A 13,473-nucleotide genomic window follows, 5' to 3' on the forward strand; every position below is an offset into this window, starting at 1 on the left:
CAAGTGACCCTCTCACAAAATGCTTTTCACGGTTCATCTACCTAGTGAGTATCTAGCTATTAGCGACCCACCCCTTGCTAGGACATCAGATGTTACCCAGTGTAAAAATCCAGGACGAAGACAAGCCCACGTCCATGGCTGAAACCAAATGGTGTCATCGAGCAGAATTTCTTTCAGGGAAGGCACTGTAGGATTTGGAAAAAATATTAGGGGAGCAACTAGGTAAGGGGTACGAGAGCCAAGGCTGCTGCCACACAACTTCGGGGTAACTGTGACTACCTCTCCCTGGACTTGTGCAGAATGGAGGTGCTGGGGTGACTGCTGGTCGGTGCATTTTGGTTTTTTTTATTCTGAAATACTTTACTCAAAGTGCCTCTACTGTTGTAAGAACATAAAATATTCTTTTAAGCCAGTAATGATATTTAAATCAAAAAGATATAAACATGTCTGAGGAATGAAATCTAAATCTTCCATTGCACATGCCTTAGAAGTGCTAACCTGGGGTTGTCTGTAACAGAAACCTGTGCCTGCTGCATGTGTCAGTCCCTGCAGCGACAGTCCTTGTGTCTGAGTGTTTCCGTGAGCATCCATGCATGGACGGTTGTTTCCTGGATGTGTGTATGGGGGTACACGGGTGAGGTCGGGGGTCCGCTGCTACCATCAGTGAAGGCAGGAAGGCTTTCCAATCTTTGCTTCATTTGACTCATCAGAAATGAAGAGCTTGGTTTATGTATTACATGTCTTCTCTTTTTCAGATGCAGCTGGTCAGGCCACAAATAGGAAAGAAGAAAACTCTTCAGAAGTCTTGAGATTTGTAGACGGCACAGTTACTTCCAATGTCCCAATCCATCCTCTGGAGGAAGTAGACCACAGTGATTTCCAGCAGTAAACCACTCAAGACCGCCAACAAGGACAGCTTTCGGTTGATGTTTAGGGTCCTTCTAATTTGCCTGAACATTTGATGTAAAGTCAAATATTTTAATGAGTTTGAGGCATGGAAGTGAGTAGCCATGTTCGCAAGTGACAGGTAAAGTCGGCAAGAGTTTTCTGTGGCTCCATAATAATAATGCTTTCAGCAGCAAAACCAAGGTGGACTTTTTTTCTTTTTCACATGGGCTATTCTATTCATAGGGAAGTAAAAATGCAAATTAAAAAAGGCAGTTTGTTCCGAAGAAGCAATGGCAAACATTCTACAGAAATCTTACTCCTTAGCATACCTGGTCAAGTCATCGGTCGGGGTTCTGGTTGGAATCTTGAAGCTGCCACCACCTCAGAAAGCAAACAAAACAGGTAGAGTTTCCCATGGACAATTATTTTCATATTGAAAGGAATATGTCTGGGCCTGGGCTTGGCATAAAGTAGCATTAATCAAGATGATAACAGGATCATACTCGATCTGTGTCTGCAGGTGTCTGGCAGGATTTCTGTTAGTCACTTAGTAGCTGTCTTGGTTATCAGATTGATGCCGCAGTATCACAATACGTCCTCCTCAGATAAGGGGGAGCACTGGGATGGGCACACAGTTATCTTCAGCACACCATAGTTATAGTCATAGACGATGCTTTGACCTCCTGGTTGCATCTGCTGCACCTGTCCTGGCAGGTGGCCCAGGCAGCAGTAGGAGTCCCTGCCACACCATCTGCCTTCCCCTTCTAGCCACAGCCTGCTCCTCCCACTGTTGCCCATATCATTCCTGAACGGCACAGTTTGATAACAAATGTGGTACCTATATTGCCTTCTGGCAAGGGTAGGCTTTGTTTCCCAGAGGGCTCTTTGTTGCTGGAGCCCCTAAATGTATGAGTCTGTATCGGTCTAGAAGCAGAGTCAGTGTAGGAAGCGAGACAGAGGGAGAAAGAGCAGAGAGGGGAACACTACTGGGTAGTTGCATGAGATTCTTTAAGATTTGGCTATGAACTATGGGATGGGACCCTGCCATGTGATCACACAACTCTTCAGCGAAACTCACATGAATGGACGTTTCTGTGAATAGCAGCCAGGGGGCTGGGTTCTAAATCCAGGATGACCCCAAGTCAGCACACGTGGAAGAGACATGGGCCATCTGGTTTACATCAGTGATAATTCATATTTATTCATTTCTTTGAGCACTGACTGTATACAGGCAGTGACGTGGAAACAGGGAACAAATATTCTAAATAGACACGTCCAAAATGTTAAATACGCATAACATAAAATTTACTGTTTTTGCCAGTTTTAAGCCTACAGTTCAGTGGCGTTAGGTATATTCACGCAGCTGTGCGACCATCACCACCATCCACCTCCAGATCTTCCTCATCTTTCAAAACTGAACCTGTACCCATTAAACACCAACTCCCCCTCACCTTCTCCACCAGCCCCAGCAACCACAATTCTACTTTCCGTCTCTATAAACTGGCCACTCCAGATACCTTGCATGAGTGGAACTGTGCAGAGCTTGTCCTTTTGTGACTGACTTATTTCATGCCTTTCCTTCATTTTAAAGCAGAGATGTACAACTTTTTTGTCTCCACAGCACATTAGAAGACTAAGGGTTGTCTTGGGCCACACATTAAACACACAAACACTAAAGAAACTGATTAGCAAAAGAAAGTTCCATGCATACTTTTCGTGATATCTGACACCACAGATAAGCAAAAAAGTCCTCACGAAATCAGCATGTGACCCGCAGGCCAGAGGTTGGACACTCCTGTTTAAGGACTGAAAAATATCCCGTTGCATGGTTACATCATATTCTGCTTATCCGCTCATCTGGTGACAGACGTTTGTGTTGTTTACACATTTTGGCTTTTGTGAATAATGCTGGTGTGTACATGGCTGTACAAATAACTCTTTGAGATCCTGCCTTCATGTCTTTTGGCTATAAACCAGAAGTGCAATTGCTGAATTATATGATAATTCTATGTTTAAAGTTTTCAGGAATGGCGATATCACTTTCTACAGGGGCTATACCATGTTATATTCGACCCACAGTCCATAGGATTCTAATTTTCACAGATCCTTGTCGATGCTTTGTTTTTCTCCCTGTCATAGCCATGGTAATGGGTGTAGTTTTGATTTGCGTTTCTCGAATGATTAGTGATGTCGAGCGTGTTTTCCTCTGTTTATTGGCCATTTGTACATCTTCTCCGGAGAACTGTCTATTTAATAAGACCTTTGCTCATTTTCAGTTGGGTTGTTTGAAGATGGTTGTTGCTGCTGTTGTTTTGACAAGTCTGAATTTTTGAGTCCTTGTAAGACCCACCTAATTTTTCAGACCTTTGACTAACTGCCAAGCTCATAAGTCACCCCCATTACCAAAATAAATAATCCATAACAAAGACTTCCACATGTCACAAAATAAGCAATATATCTAAGTCTACTAACTTTACCCTGCTTAGACCCTGTTCAGAGCAACCTTTGGCTTCTCAGAGGAAACTGGGACTACATAAGTCTCAAGCCTACGGCTCACATTCCTCTCATCCTGCAGTTTCTGTCTGTGTAGCCTTTACTTTGTTGGAGGTGGAAATAACCCTTCACCAAGTTCAAAACTGCAGCTGCTGATGTGTGACAAACCCCAAAGTCACGGTCACATGCTCCATCAGCAGCCACCCTTGAACTTGAGTGTTTCCACTTATGAACAGCTGGTGTTCCTTGGAAAGCAAGTGAGATTGGGTGATAAGTATTGAGCAAAATTAATTGATCTCTACCAGCAAGCTAGATTGAATTAGTACAGGATTGAGGTTGTTTATGCTTAAGAATATCTTTTCAACATTTATATGTCCTTGACTTTGTAAAGTTTACTCGTCTTATTGATACACACAGCATATTGCAGAATCCATTTGCTTTGACAACATACAGCGCGTTAAACAGCTGATAATTGGGACCTCATTCATGAGGCTGACGATGTACCATTCACGTTGCTAAGCACTTTATTTGTAATAAGGAGTAGTAACCAGGAGGAATCAAGAGCAGGAAGCCTAACTGTCAATTACTAGCTTTGATCCTGGGCAAGCTACTGAAGTCTCAGTTTCTTCATCTGAAAAATGGGAATAATATCACCACATTTCATCATTTCCAATGTGCACAATTTCACATTTTAGCATATCTGAAATCAGAGCACATCATACAGTCAACAAAGTTTTAGATTTAATAAGTAATAATGTCACTTGTCCCAGATGTTTTCAGGAAGATTAAAGGATACATCACATATAAAATGCTGACCGTTGCTTAGGCTATAAAGCAAGAGTGCAATTACTGAATTATATGACAATTCTGTTACTTGGTAATTCTGACACAGAGTAGTCCTAAAATGCGTATTAGTAAATATTCTTTAACCTGTATCTCCAGCTCCGGGCTCCCCCATAGCTGTCTGCAGACATCCTACCTGCCCCTCCTCAGTTCTTCCCTTCCTAGTCTACGGCTTCACCTCTCACCAGAGGCTCAAGGTCAAGAATCTAGGCATCAGCTTGGCACCTATAGCACAGTGATTATGGTGCCAGCCACATGCACCAAGGCTAACAGGTTTGAACCTGGACCGGGCAGCTAAACAACAGTGACAATTGTAACAAGAAAATAGCCAGGCACTGTGGCAAGCACCTGTCATCCCAGCTACTTGGGAGGCTGAGGCAAGAGAATCGCTTAATCCCAAGAGTTGGAGGTTGCTTTGAGCTGTGACGTCATGGCACTCTACCCAGGGCAACATAGTAAGACTGTCTCAAACAATAAAAATAATAATCTAGGCATCTTCTCTGAGATTTATTTCTCTTACCCAAGATAAAATTCATCCCCACATCTTGTTGGCACCTTCTTCCAAATACACCTGAGCTCTGACCACTTCTCACTGCTCCCAACACGACCAGCATCATCCTGACCTGCGGTCTTTGTTGTTACACCGGCCTCTTCACTCAGCTCCTGGCTTCTACCCTTGCTGTGTCCCTTACTTCTAGACATTCTCCATCCACACAGAACCCAGAAAATCTTTTTAAAACCCAAGCCCCTCTAATAGCCTCCGTCCCCATTGAAAAATACACTCCTCATCTTCTCTCTGCCTGTAGAGCCCTGAGTGACCTAGAATGATAGACTGAATTGTCCTCCCACCCTAAAAATGCACCTCTTCAAGCCCTAACTCCCAATGTGACTGTATTTAGAGATAGGGCTTTGAGGAGGTACTTAAGGTTAAGTGAAGTTATAAAAGTGGGTTTTTAATCTGACTGGATAGGCGTCCTAATAAAAAGAGGAAGAGACACCAGAGCTCAAAAGCCTGGTAAGAGCACAGCCAGACAGGGAAGGAGACCTCACCAGAAACCAACCCTGCCAGCACCTCAGTTTTGGACTCCCAGCTCCAGAACTGTGCGAAAATGACTCTCAGTTGTTTAAGCCCCAGTCTGCAGCATCCGTTGGTGGCAGCCTGTGCTGACTCGCAGCCCTGGCTCTCCTGACCTCCTCATCCTCCCTGCCCAGGACTCTTCCCCAGCAGCACGCTCCCCCAAACACACACACTCTGGAGCCCTGCTGAGCTCACCCCCTCTCTCCCCCAGAGCATTTGTAATTGCTGTTCCTTCTGCCTGGAACATTCTTCTGTCGGAATTTTATGGAGCTCACTCCCTTACCTCCTTCAGGTTTCTACTCAGTGTCACCCAAAAGGCTTCTGTATTTATCCTAAGTGGGACTTTCCCTTCTCCGTCACCTGCAGCCCTCCCTAATCCTGCTTTATTTCCCTCCATGACACTGACATAATAGTATGTACTCATTTGTTTATTGTCTCTCTCTCACTCCCCTCCTAGAATCAAAGCTCCTTGAGGACTGGACATCTCGCTCCCTACTGTATCCCAGCCCCCAAACAGTGCCTGGCACCTAGCAGAATTGCAACATACATGTGTTGAATGCCTGACTAAATGGATTAGTATGCATTATGCATGCTTTATAGACAAATGCATGCGCATATACATATGCCTTACATGCACCTGCATTCACACAATGTGTATGTATATATCTGTATCTACATCTGCATCCATCTAAAAATCACAAAGCAGGACACATTCATTTATAAACAGGATACAGACTAAGATTGTTGTCACTGACTTTGCATTCATGGAGGAGTCCTAGTGGCAAGATAATGTTGTGCTTGAAAAAATACAAGCCCAAGATCACCTAGTTAGCAGGTCCATGAGAGGCCAATTTCCTAACCACACTAGACTGCCTCTCAGAAATCTCAGTATAAATTATAGCAAAGGAGGAAATTAGATCCAAAGAATAGTAGAGCTAGAATAGTAGAGCTAGATTCTTCAAGATTCTCTAGCTCAGAGTCAACAAACGTTTGCTACTGCTCTTCTTTCTTGTACCCTTGGCAGACATCACTAATAGATCACAGTATTTTCCCCCGCTGAACTTCTGAGTTCTTCTTAACATGGTGTTCCAGGAAGCCTCAATCACTCAAATGAAGTGATTTGTCATCCCAAATCTAGCCCGCCCCACTCACTTCTTGAATTGAGGTTCTGAGCCCCAAAGAGAGGGTCTGAGGCCCATTTATTTGTTGCAAAGTGCGTGGTATACCAGGGGCAAAGTCCAGGCCACCAAAGCTGATCTGGCTTGCGTTCCTGTGGTCAGACAATAAACTGGAAGGGGAACTAGAGGTCAACTGTAACGTAAAAGTCACATAGAAAGTTATTTTTTTAAGAGATCTCTCACTTCTTCTGATTGCTTCAAAAGATTTCAGTCACTTGCCACCCAAAGCTAATTCACCAATCAAATGAGCTACTACAGAAATCAGAACTATACAAGCTCCCAGCATGATACTAAATCACAGTCAAAAAACCAAGAAGAAATTCCTGCCTTTTGAGAACAAGGAAACTAAGAGACAGATCAGCAAAAATAGAAAGAGGCTTAGCAGCTTGAACCGTGAAAAATGGGGGTGGAGCAATGCGTCTTCCAAACCCTTGCAGACTGCAGAAGACATTGTTGTCTTCTCCCCAAAGCCGTCCCCCACTTTTATCTCTGCTAACAGAACTCTAGTCTTATTCAGATCTCTCTATGCCTCAGACAAGGTGACTTGTTCACAAGCTCAATTGTCTAAGCCAAACATGCAGGCTCATTCCCCTTGATAACAAAGAATACCAAATAGCAGGTGACCTGATTCTGCCCACAGCCAGGCCACAAGACTCTGGAGAAAATTTACTCACTCTTAGAATGAGAAGCACAAAATAAGGCAATCCCTTTTTGTCTCTGGGCGATGTTGCCTTTGAGTCTGATGGCTAGGCTGTGGCAGCCATATTGGCATCATGAGGGAACAGCCTGAGGCAGGACAGATAGGCCTAGGACCCCAGACTGGAGGGACAATGGAAGGAACCTGAACGGTTGGCAACATGGAAAACCAAAGAGGAGTTAACCAGCCTTGGAGACACCCTGCCTTGAGTCATATATCTTCCTTTTGGTTTAAAACCTATAAATTTAGGTTGCTATTACCTCAGCTCAAAGCATTCCAACTGGTACCTAAGATACCCAGACCCATTTCCTCCAAGAGATTGAAACAGGCCTAGTCAAAGCTCAAGGCCTTGCCCGAGTCCCAGGGATTGCACTCTTGCTTTCCCAGTTGTGTAAGGATGGAGCAGACCCTTATATTTGTGGGTGGCTGGGAGAGCTCCCCCATTACCGAAATATATTCCTTGCACCTGAAATGCCACCCTTAGTGAGGGACTGTTCTCCTTACATATGCAAATGTTCCTGGGATGGAATACATGTGAAAGAATAAATCCTGTGTCTCTCCTCTTCCATGAAATTTGGGCTGTATGTCATTACTGGAGAAAGAGATGTTGAGATGGGGGTTAATGTGAGGGATTTTAATAAGGGAAATGCCTGCCAGAGGAAATAGAAGGCATAGGAGGGCAAAGAGAGCAGTCAGGCAGTGAAGGGAGAGGGAAGGAAGTTCGGGTGGAAGCCTCCTACACTGCCATGTTATCTCAGTAGATGTGGCAGGGCCACCCTTAAGCCAAAGTCTAGGATCAGAGGAGTTCCATGCCTGCCAGGCATAGCCACCTTAGTATTCCTGCCATGGTCAGTCCTGGGAATGGGGAGCAGCCCATGGGAGGCATGGCCTTTGCACACACATAGCTGGGGTCCTTGATCACTTATGCACCCTGTAAATAAAAGACTGCAAGGGACATTCCATGGCTAATGCAGACAGCTGGAAACAATGGCTCCTGGGGCAGGGAGGAGGGAGACATAGGGGTGGGTGACACCCAGCAGGGAAATCAAAGTCTGTGTGATGGTTGGTTCTGCTCCACGGGGGCACTCACTCAGTAAACCTCTTTCAGTGAAGACTGCTGAGCGTACCAATCTTCACATGGGTAACGGGGTGTCACTGCTCACTAGAGAAGGGGCTAGTTCACTGGAGAACATTAATGCAGCATGTGCCAGGTTGGAATAAGAGAAAGCTGGGCTCACAAAGCAGAGAGGCCCAGAAGCCCTTATGTGTCTGGGGATTAGCATCACTCTGGGCTTCACAGGTCATCGTTTGGGGCATTATGAGGCCATTTCACCTCATGGGCTAGAAAGAACCTCAGCTGACCTCTAAGTTACTTTATTTGTAGGCTATAAACCTGGCTGCTGCATCAGGGATGCAGAGCACTATAGCACAGACAAGAAGCCGGGCGCGGTGCTCACATCTGTAATCCCAGCACTCTGGGAGAGCGAGGCAGGTAAATTGCCTGAGCTCAGGAGCCTGAGCCAGAGCGAGACACCATCTCTAAAAATAGCTGGGAGTTGGCTCAGCGCCTATAGCTCAACCGGCTAAGGCGCCAGCCACGTACACCTAAGGTGGCGGGTTCGACTCCCCAGCCCGGACCCGCCAAACAACAATGACGGCTGCAACCAAAAAATAGCCGGGCGTTGTGGCGGGCGCCTGTGGTCCCAGCTACTTGGGAGGCGGAGGCAGGAGACTCGCTTGAGCCCAGGAGTTGGAGGTTGCTGTGAGCTGTAATGCCAGGGCACTCTGCCCAGGGGGACAGCTTGAGGCTCCGTCTCAAAAAAAAAAAATAGCTGGGGAGTTGTGGTGGGCGCCTGTAGTCCCAGCTACTCAGGAGGCTGAGGCAAGACGATTGCTTGAGCCCAAGAATTTGGGGTTGCTGTGAGCTATGACACCAGGGCACTCTACCGAGGGTGACAAAGTAAGACTCACAAAAAAAAAAAAGTTCACATCTCAAACCAGGACCCAGCCTCCTGCTCAGTCTCTGCCGAGTGCTGTGAAATCGTATCGTCAGTAGGATGAGGTTGAGGAAACAGTGCCCTGGCAGCCCACATAAGTGCCAGGCGTTGTTCTCAATATTTATTGATATTAATCCTCAAAATTTTCCTGTTAGGGTAGATGATATTATCTCAATTTTGTAGAAGCTGAAGCCAAAGAACTTTAATCACCGGCTCCAAAATCTGCCAGCTAACCACACCCATCAGCAAGAAGGAAGGGATAGGGCAGAGACAGGGATGCCATCTTTTAAGGATGTGGGACAGGCACTGTTGGTCCCATGGCCACCCTTGGTTACCAGGTTACAAATGAGGTCTTTAGCTGGGCAGGCTCCCACCAAGTGCCCAGCTACGTTATTACTCTGCCTGAAATGGCTCTCCCAAACCTTTTGTCACCATTTACACCACCAGTATTCAAGATTTACTGAGCCATGATTTAGGCCGACATTGCTATTATTCAAGGTTCAGTTCACCCTCCCTGGAAAGACAGCCCTAAACCTACCCCAGGCTGGGTTAAATGTCCTCCTCAGGGCTTCCATAAGCTCCTAGATCCCTTTTATTTTTGCTTTTATCATACGTTAGTGTAAGATCTTCCCTGGTCCCAAGAGGCCTACTACAGACAAGGTTTGTTTGGCCCACACCTTGTTTAAAAGCAAAAAAATTCATATAGAATTCCAAATACATGGCTTCCCTTAAAAGTCATAAGGCATAGCATACTGAACAGTTACTCTGCGTAGTGACAGACATCTGAGTAGCTCCCCAGTCCCTGCTCGGAGGACACATGCATTCTATTCTTGCAGACACCACCTAGCCTCTCACACCCTGCCGCCTTCATTCATTCATGTCTCCTGCCTCGTCCCGTGAGCAGTAGGAATCCCAACCTCACCAGTCACGGGTTTCTCTGAGGGCAAAGTGTGTTTCATCCGGGTGTGCTTTCCTCTTGGCACACAGTAGGTGCTCAAAAAATGTTTGCTGGGCATATGAATTAGTCCACTGAAAAATTCAAGGTTGAATTACACTGTGGCACGGACATATATTCCACCCACACTCTTCCCAACCCTCGCCCCAAAGAAATCTATATTTAATTGCATTTTCAAAATCAGAGCCTCCAAGCAGCTCCACACTAGAGATCCTTTCTAAGCATCAGAAATGCAGGAGTCTGGTCTGCTCAAGCCTATTTCTAGCTCTAGTGCCTTTCCTGGGCAGCTGCATTGATCTCAGTGGCAGAGAAGCCCAATTCCCCCCTGCCTCTCCCAACCTCCCTCAGGCCCGTCCTCACTTCTCTTTGTCTGTCTGGATAGCGGCTGCCTATTCCGTTGGTTATTTTATCTTTTTCCTTTTTCTTTTTTTCTGGTCAACACTAATCAGAATGGTGGAAGGGGAAATAAGAGCCCTCACCCAGGTGAAAGCGCTTTGCCAGGGTCTCCAGGGAGAATCCCACGTGGCATGCAGCGCCAGAGGTCACCATCACCTTGGCCTGGCAGTGACCTGTTTACCAAAGTGGTATCAGTCAGCTGTCAGGTAAACGCTAATGGGGAGTGCCTGGGCAGAGAGCCGGGTTTGGGGTTGGCTGGGCCGGTGAGCCCTTCCTTCCAAGTTCCACAGCACAAAAGCCCCAGTGACTTAGCAACTCTGATAAGAGGTCACTGGGCAAAGTCAGTCTCCCAGTGAATGCTCCTGTTGGCCTGGTCTCAGGAGCTTCAGGGCCGGCTACCCTCTGCATGTTCCTCATCCTCCCTACTTCTATTCAACTGGAGGAAGGTGAAGCGTTTGTTGGAAAGCCCTCCCATCCAGCCCTTCCCTATCGCTGGCAGGAAAGAAAGCCTATCTTTGTGTTCCAAGGTCTGAAAGCACAGTGAAAACCGGCATCATTATCCTCCCGCCTAGGTAAGATGGGAAAAGGAGGGTGTTGGCCACAGGTCATCACTTAGGAGGACGGATGAGCTTGGATTCTGTCGCAAAAGAGAATAGGAAACAGTGGCTGCCTTGTTTATCGCTGTGCGAGAGATAACACCGCCATGGTGCAGCCTCCCAGCAGGGCCTCATTAGGAAGTCAGCACCTGAAACAGGAAATTCCACACCACGAGGCCCAGATGGAACTGGCCTATTAGCTCTGTCTCCCAGGCAAGCAGCTCCTTTTCTGCATTCCTTCCATTGCTTTTCCAATGTGGGGGGTTACAAAATCTGGCTCGATGAGGGGATGAGGGTCTCTCACCTGTGCTGGCTCCCACCTGCTGGGAGTGTCATCCACGCCTTCCTCTTCAAGCAGCCCCTCCCCCACCCCTGCGTTCAGCAGGTTCCCCGGGGGCTCTCCTGTGAGAAGCTGAAGAGCCCCTTTGTCTTCCTCCGGGGTTTTCTACACACCCTCCTGCTCCTCGGTCAGTTAACCTGCTTTGTTTCTTCTCCAACCTGCTGGAGTCTGTCTGGCTAAACCCGGCCCTCCTAGGAGCCCTGCCCTGCTAGTTTCTAAAGCTGGGCTGCTCTAGAGTCTGTTGATGGCAGTTCAGGGTAAAAGAGCAGGAAAAGTGCTGTCCCTCACGCCTGTCCAGTTTAAATGATCACCAGCTCAGAATGGTCCTTCTGGCTGCCACGGAGGAAAGGACAGTTTGGAAAATGCAGATTCCTCTTTCCTGCCGTAAGTGTGGAGATGGAAAGGAAAGCCCTGGGCTCCTTCTAAGCCTGAGGGCACAGCTGGGGTGTCTGTCAGCCTTACGCAGGGCTCTTGTTCCCACAGGCTGTGGCTTGATGGAATTTGGCCTGGGCTGCAGTAGGCTTTCACAGAACCGGGCCAGCCGCTGTGACACGGCACTCCACTGGGGCTTTGCTTTGCCTACACCTCGTGTCAAGCCCACTCCCACTAGCTTGTTATTGCAGGGCTGTTAATGCTCATGAAGTCACACTCTTACACACAGGTGACCTTCTGAGGCCTGGTTACTCGATGTCCAGAATTAGCAACAACCCTAGAAACATTGTCCTAAGGAAAGGATCCTTCATCCTCTAGTGGAAGGTGGCGTCTGTCATTGGGAGATAACCCTGGGGTGCTGCAGTAGTTTTCTGACAATCAACCCTGCTCCTGGCCTTGTACTCTTTCAGTCGATTTTCCACGCAGAAAGCACAGTGATACTCATAACATACAAATCAGGCCAGCTATCTCTCCCCTGCCTCCAAAACCACCACAAAATAGCTGCTCGGCAGCACCTTCCTCTCTGATATCGTCTCATGCCATCCCTCCTCCCCATGCCCGGGCCACACGGGCTTCCTCACTGTGAAAAGAGGTGCTGGACTCCCTCCTGCTCAGGGAGCGTGTACATGCTGTTCCCTCTCCCTAGGATGCTCCTCCATGAGATCTACCTCACATGTTACCTCCTCCAAGAAGCCCTCTGGTCTCTCTCCTTCACATCACTTGATCTCATTTTTATCCTACCTCTTATCATCACAACTCTACATCCTGCTGTTCATTTAGTCACATGCTTCCCTTTGCCCACGAGAAGATAAGCTCCAGGAGAGCAGCAACATTGTCTGGGGACCACCAGGAAGAATGCCCCACGTTCGAATCCATTCCCTGGTGGCTTCCAGTCCAGAGTTCTAGCCAGAGCACCAGCCTGTTTCTTGAGCAAGTATTGGCATTTTCATTTTCAGCAGCTTTGGAAATCAGATGTTGGCCTCTGATCCTGTGACTTAGCTGGCAGCACGTAAGAAGACTGACTTGGGGACACAGAGGCCTTGGGTGTTCGGAGAGATGGCAGCATCCTGGGAGCAAGGCCACAGATGAACACGGAGCATCGAGCCAAGGACTGACCTGCTCACTGCAAGCTGACCCTGTCCTGGACATGCCAACTCCTGACATTTCACAAACCAGGCAATCTCCCAGCCTTTAGAGAACCGGTGTCGGCTAGCGATGGAATTACCATGCAATAGTGCTCAAGGGATAAAATTAAATTTCCTTTTTCAGAACAAAGGCAAACACACTCCTCTAGCCCATCCTTGGAGAACTGCGTTGGGAGGGCCCGCTTCCGTGCCAGGCATTCAAAGCTCACGGACTCTCCTGCTTGTTTCAGCAATTCCTGGCAAACTGCAACGGAGTTCTCCTGCTTTGAAATCTAATTGCCTACCCATGGCTGTGAATCCCATTTCCAAAGGCAAAAAAAAAAAAAAAAGAAAAAAAGGAAAATTAAAAAAAAATTGTTTTTTAAGTGAGGTGGGAGCTAGAGTGCGCTTGGAACCAGCCCAGATGAGCCCATTTCAGTTTTTGACATTTATGCC

At 47.0% G+C, this 13,473-nt stretch overlaps 1 pseudogene; it reads right to left on the reverse strand.

Moving 5' to 3' along the window:
• Window positions 1-796: 796 nt before the first annotated feature.
• LOC100943385 overlaps window positions 797-13,473 on the reverse strand; it is a 35,843-nt pseudogene continuing 23,166 nt past the window's right edge.

The sequence above is a fragment of the Otolemur garnettii genome, unplaced genomic scaffold, assembly GCF_000181295.1.
Source record: "Otolemur garnettii isolate 467f Iridium unplaced genomic scaffold, OtoGar3 scaffold00003, whole genome shotgun sequence".
Classification (NCBI taxonomy): domain Eukaryota; kingdom Metazoa; phylum Chordata; class Mammalia; order Primates; family Galagidae; genus Otolemur; species Otolemur garnettii.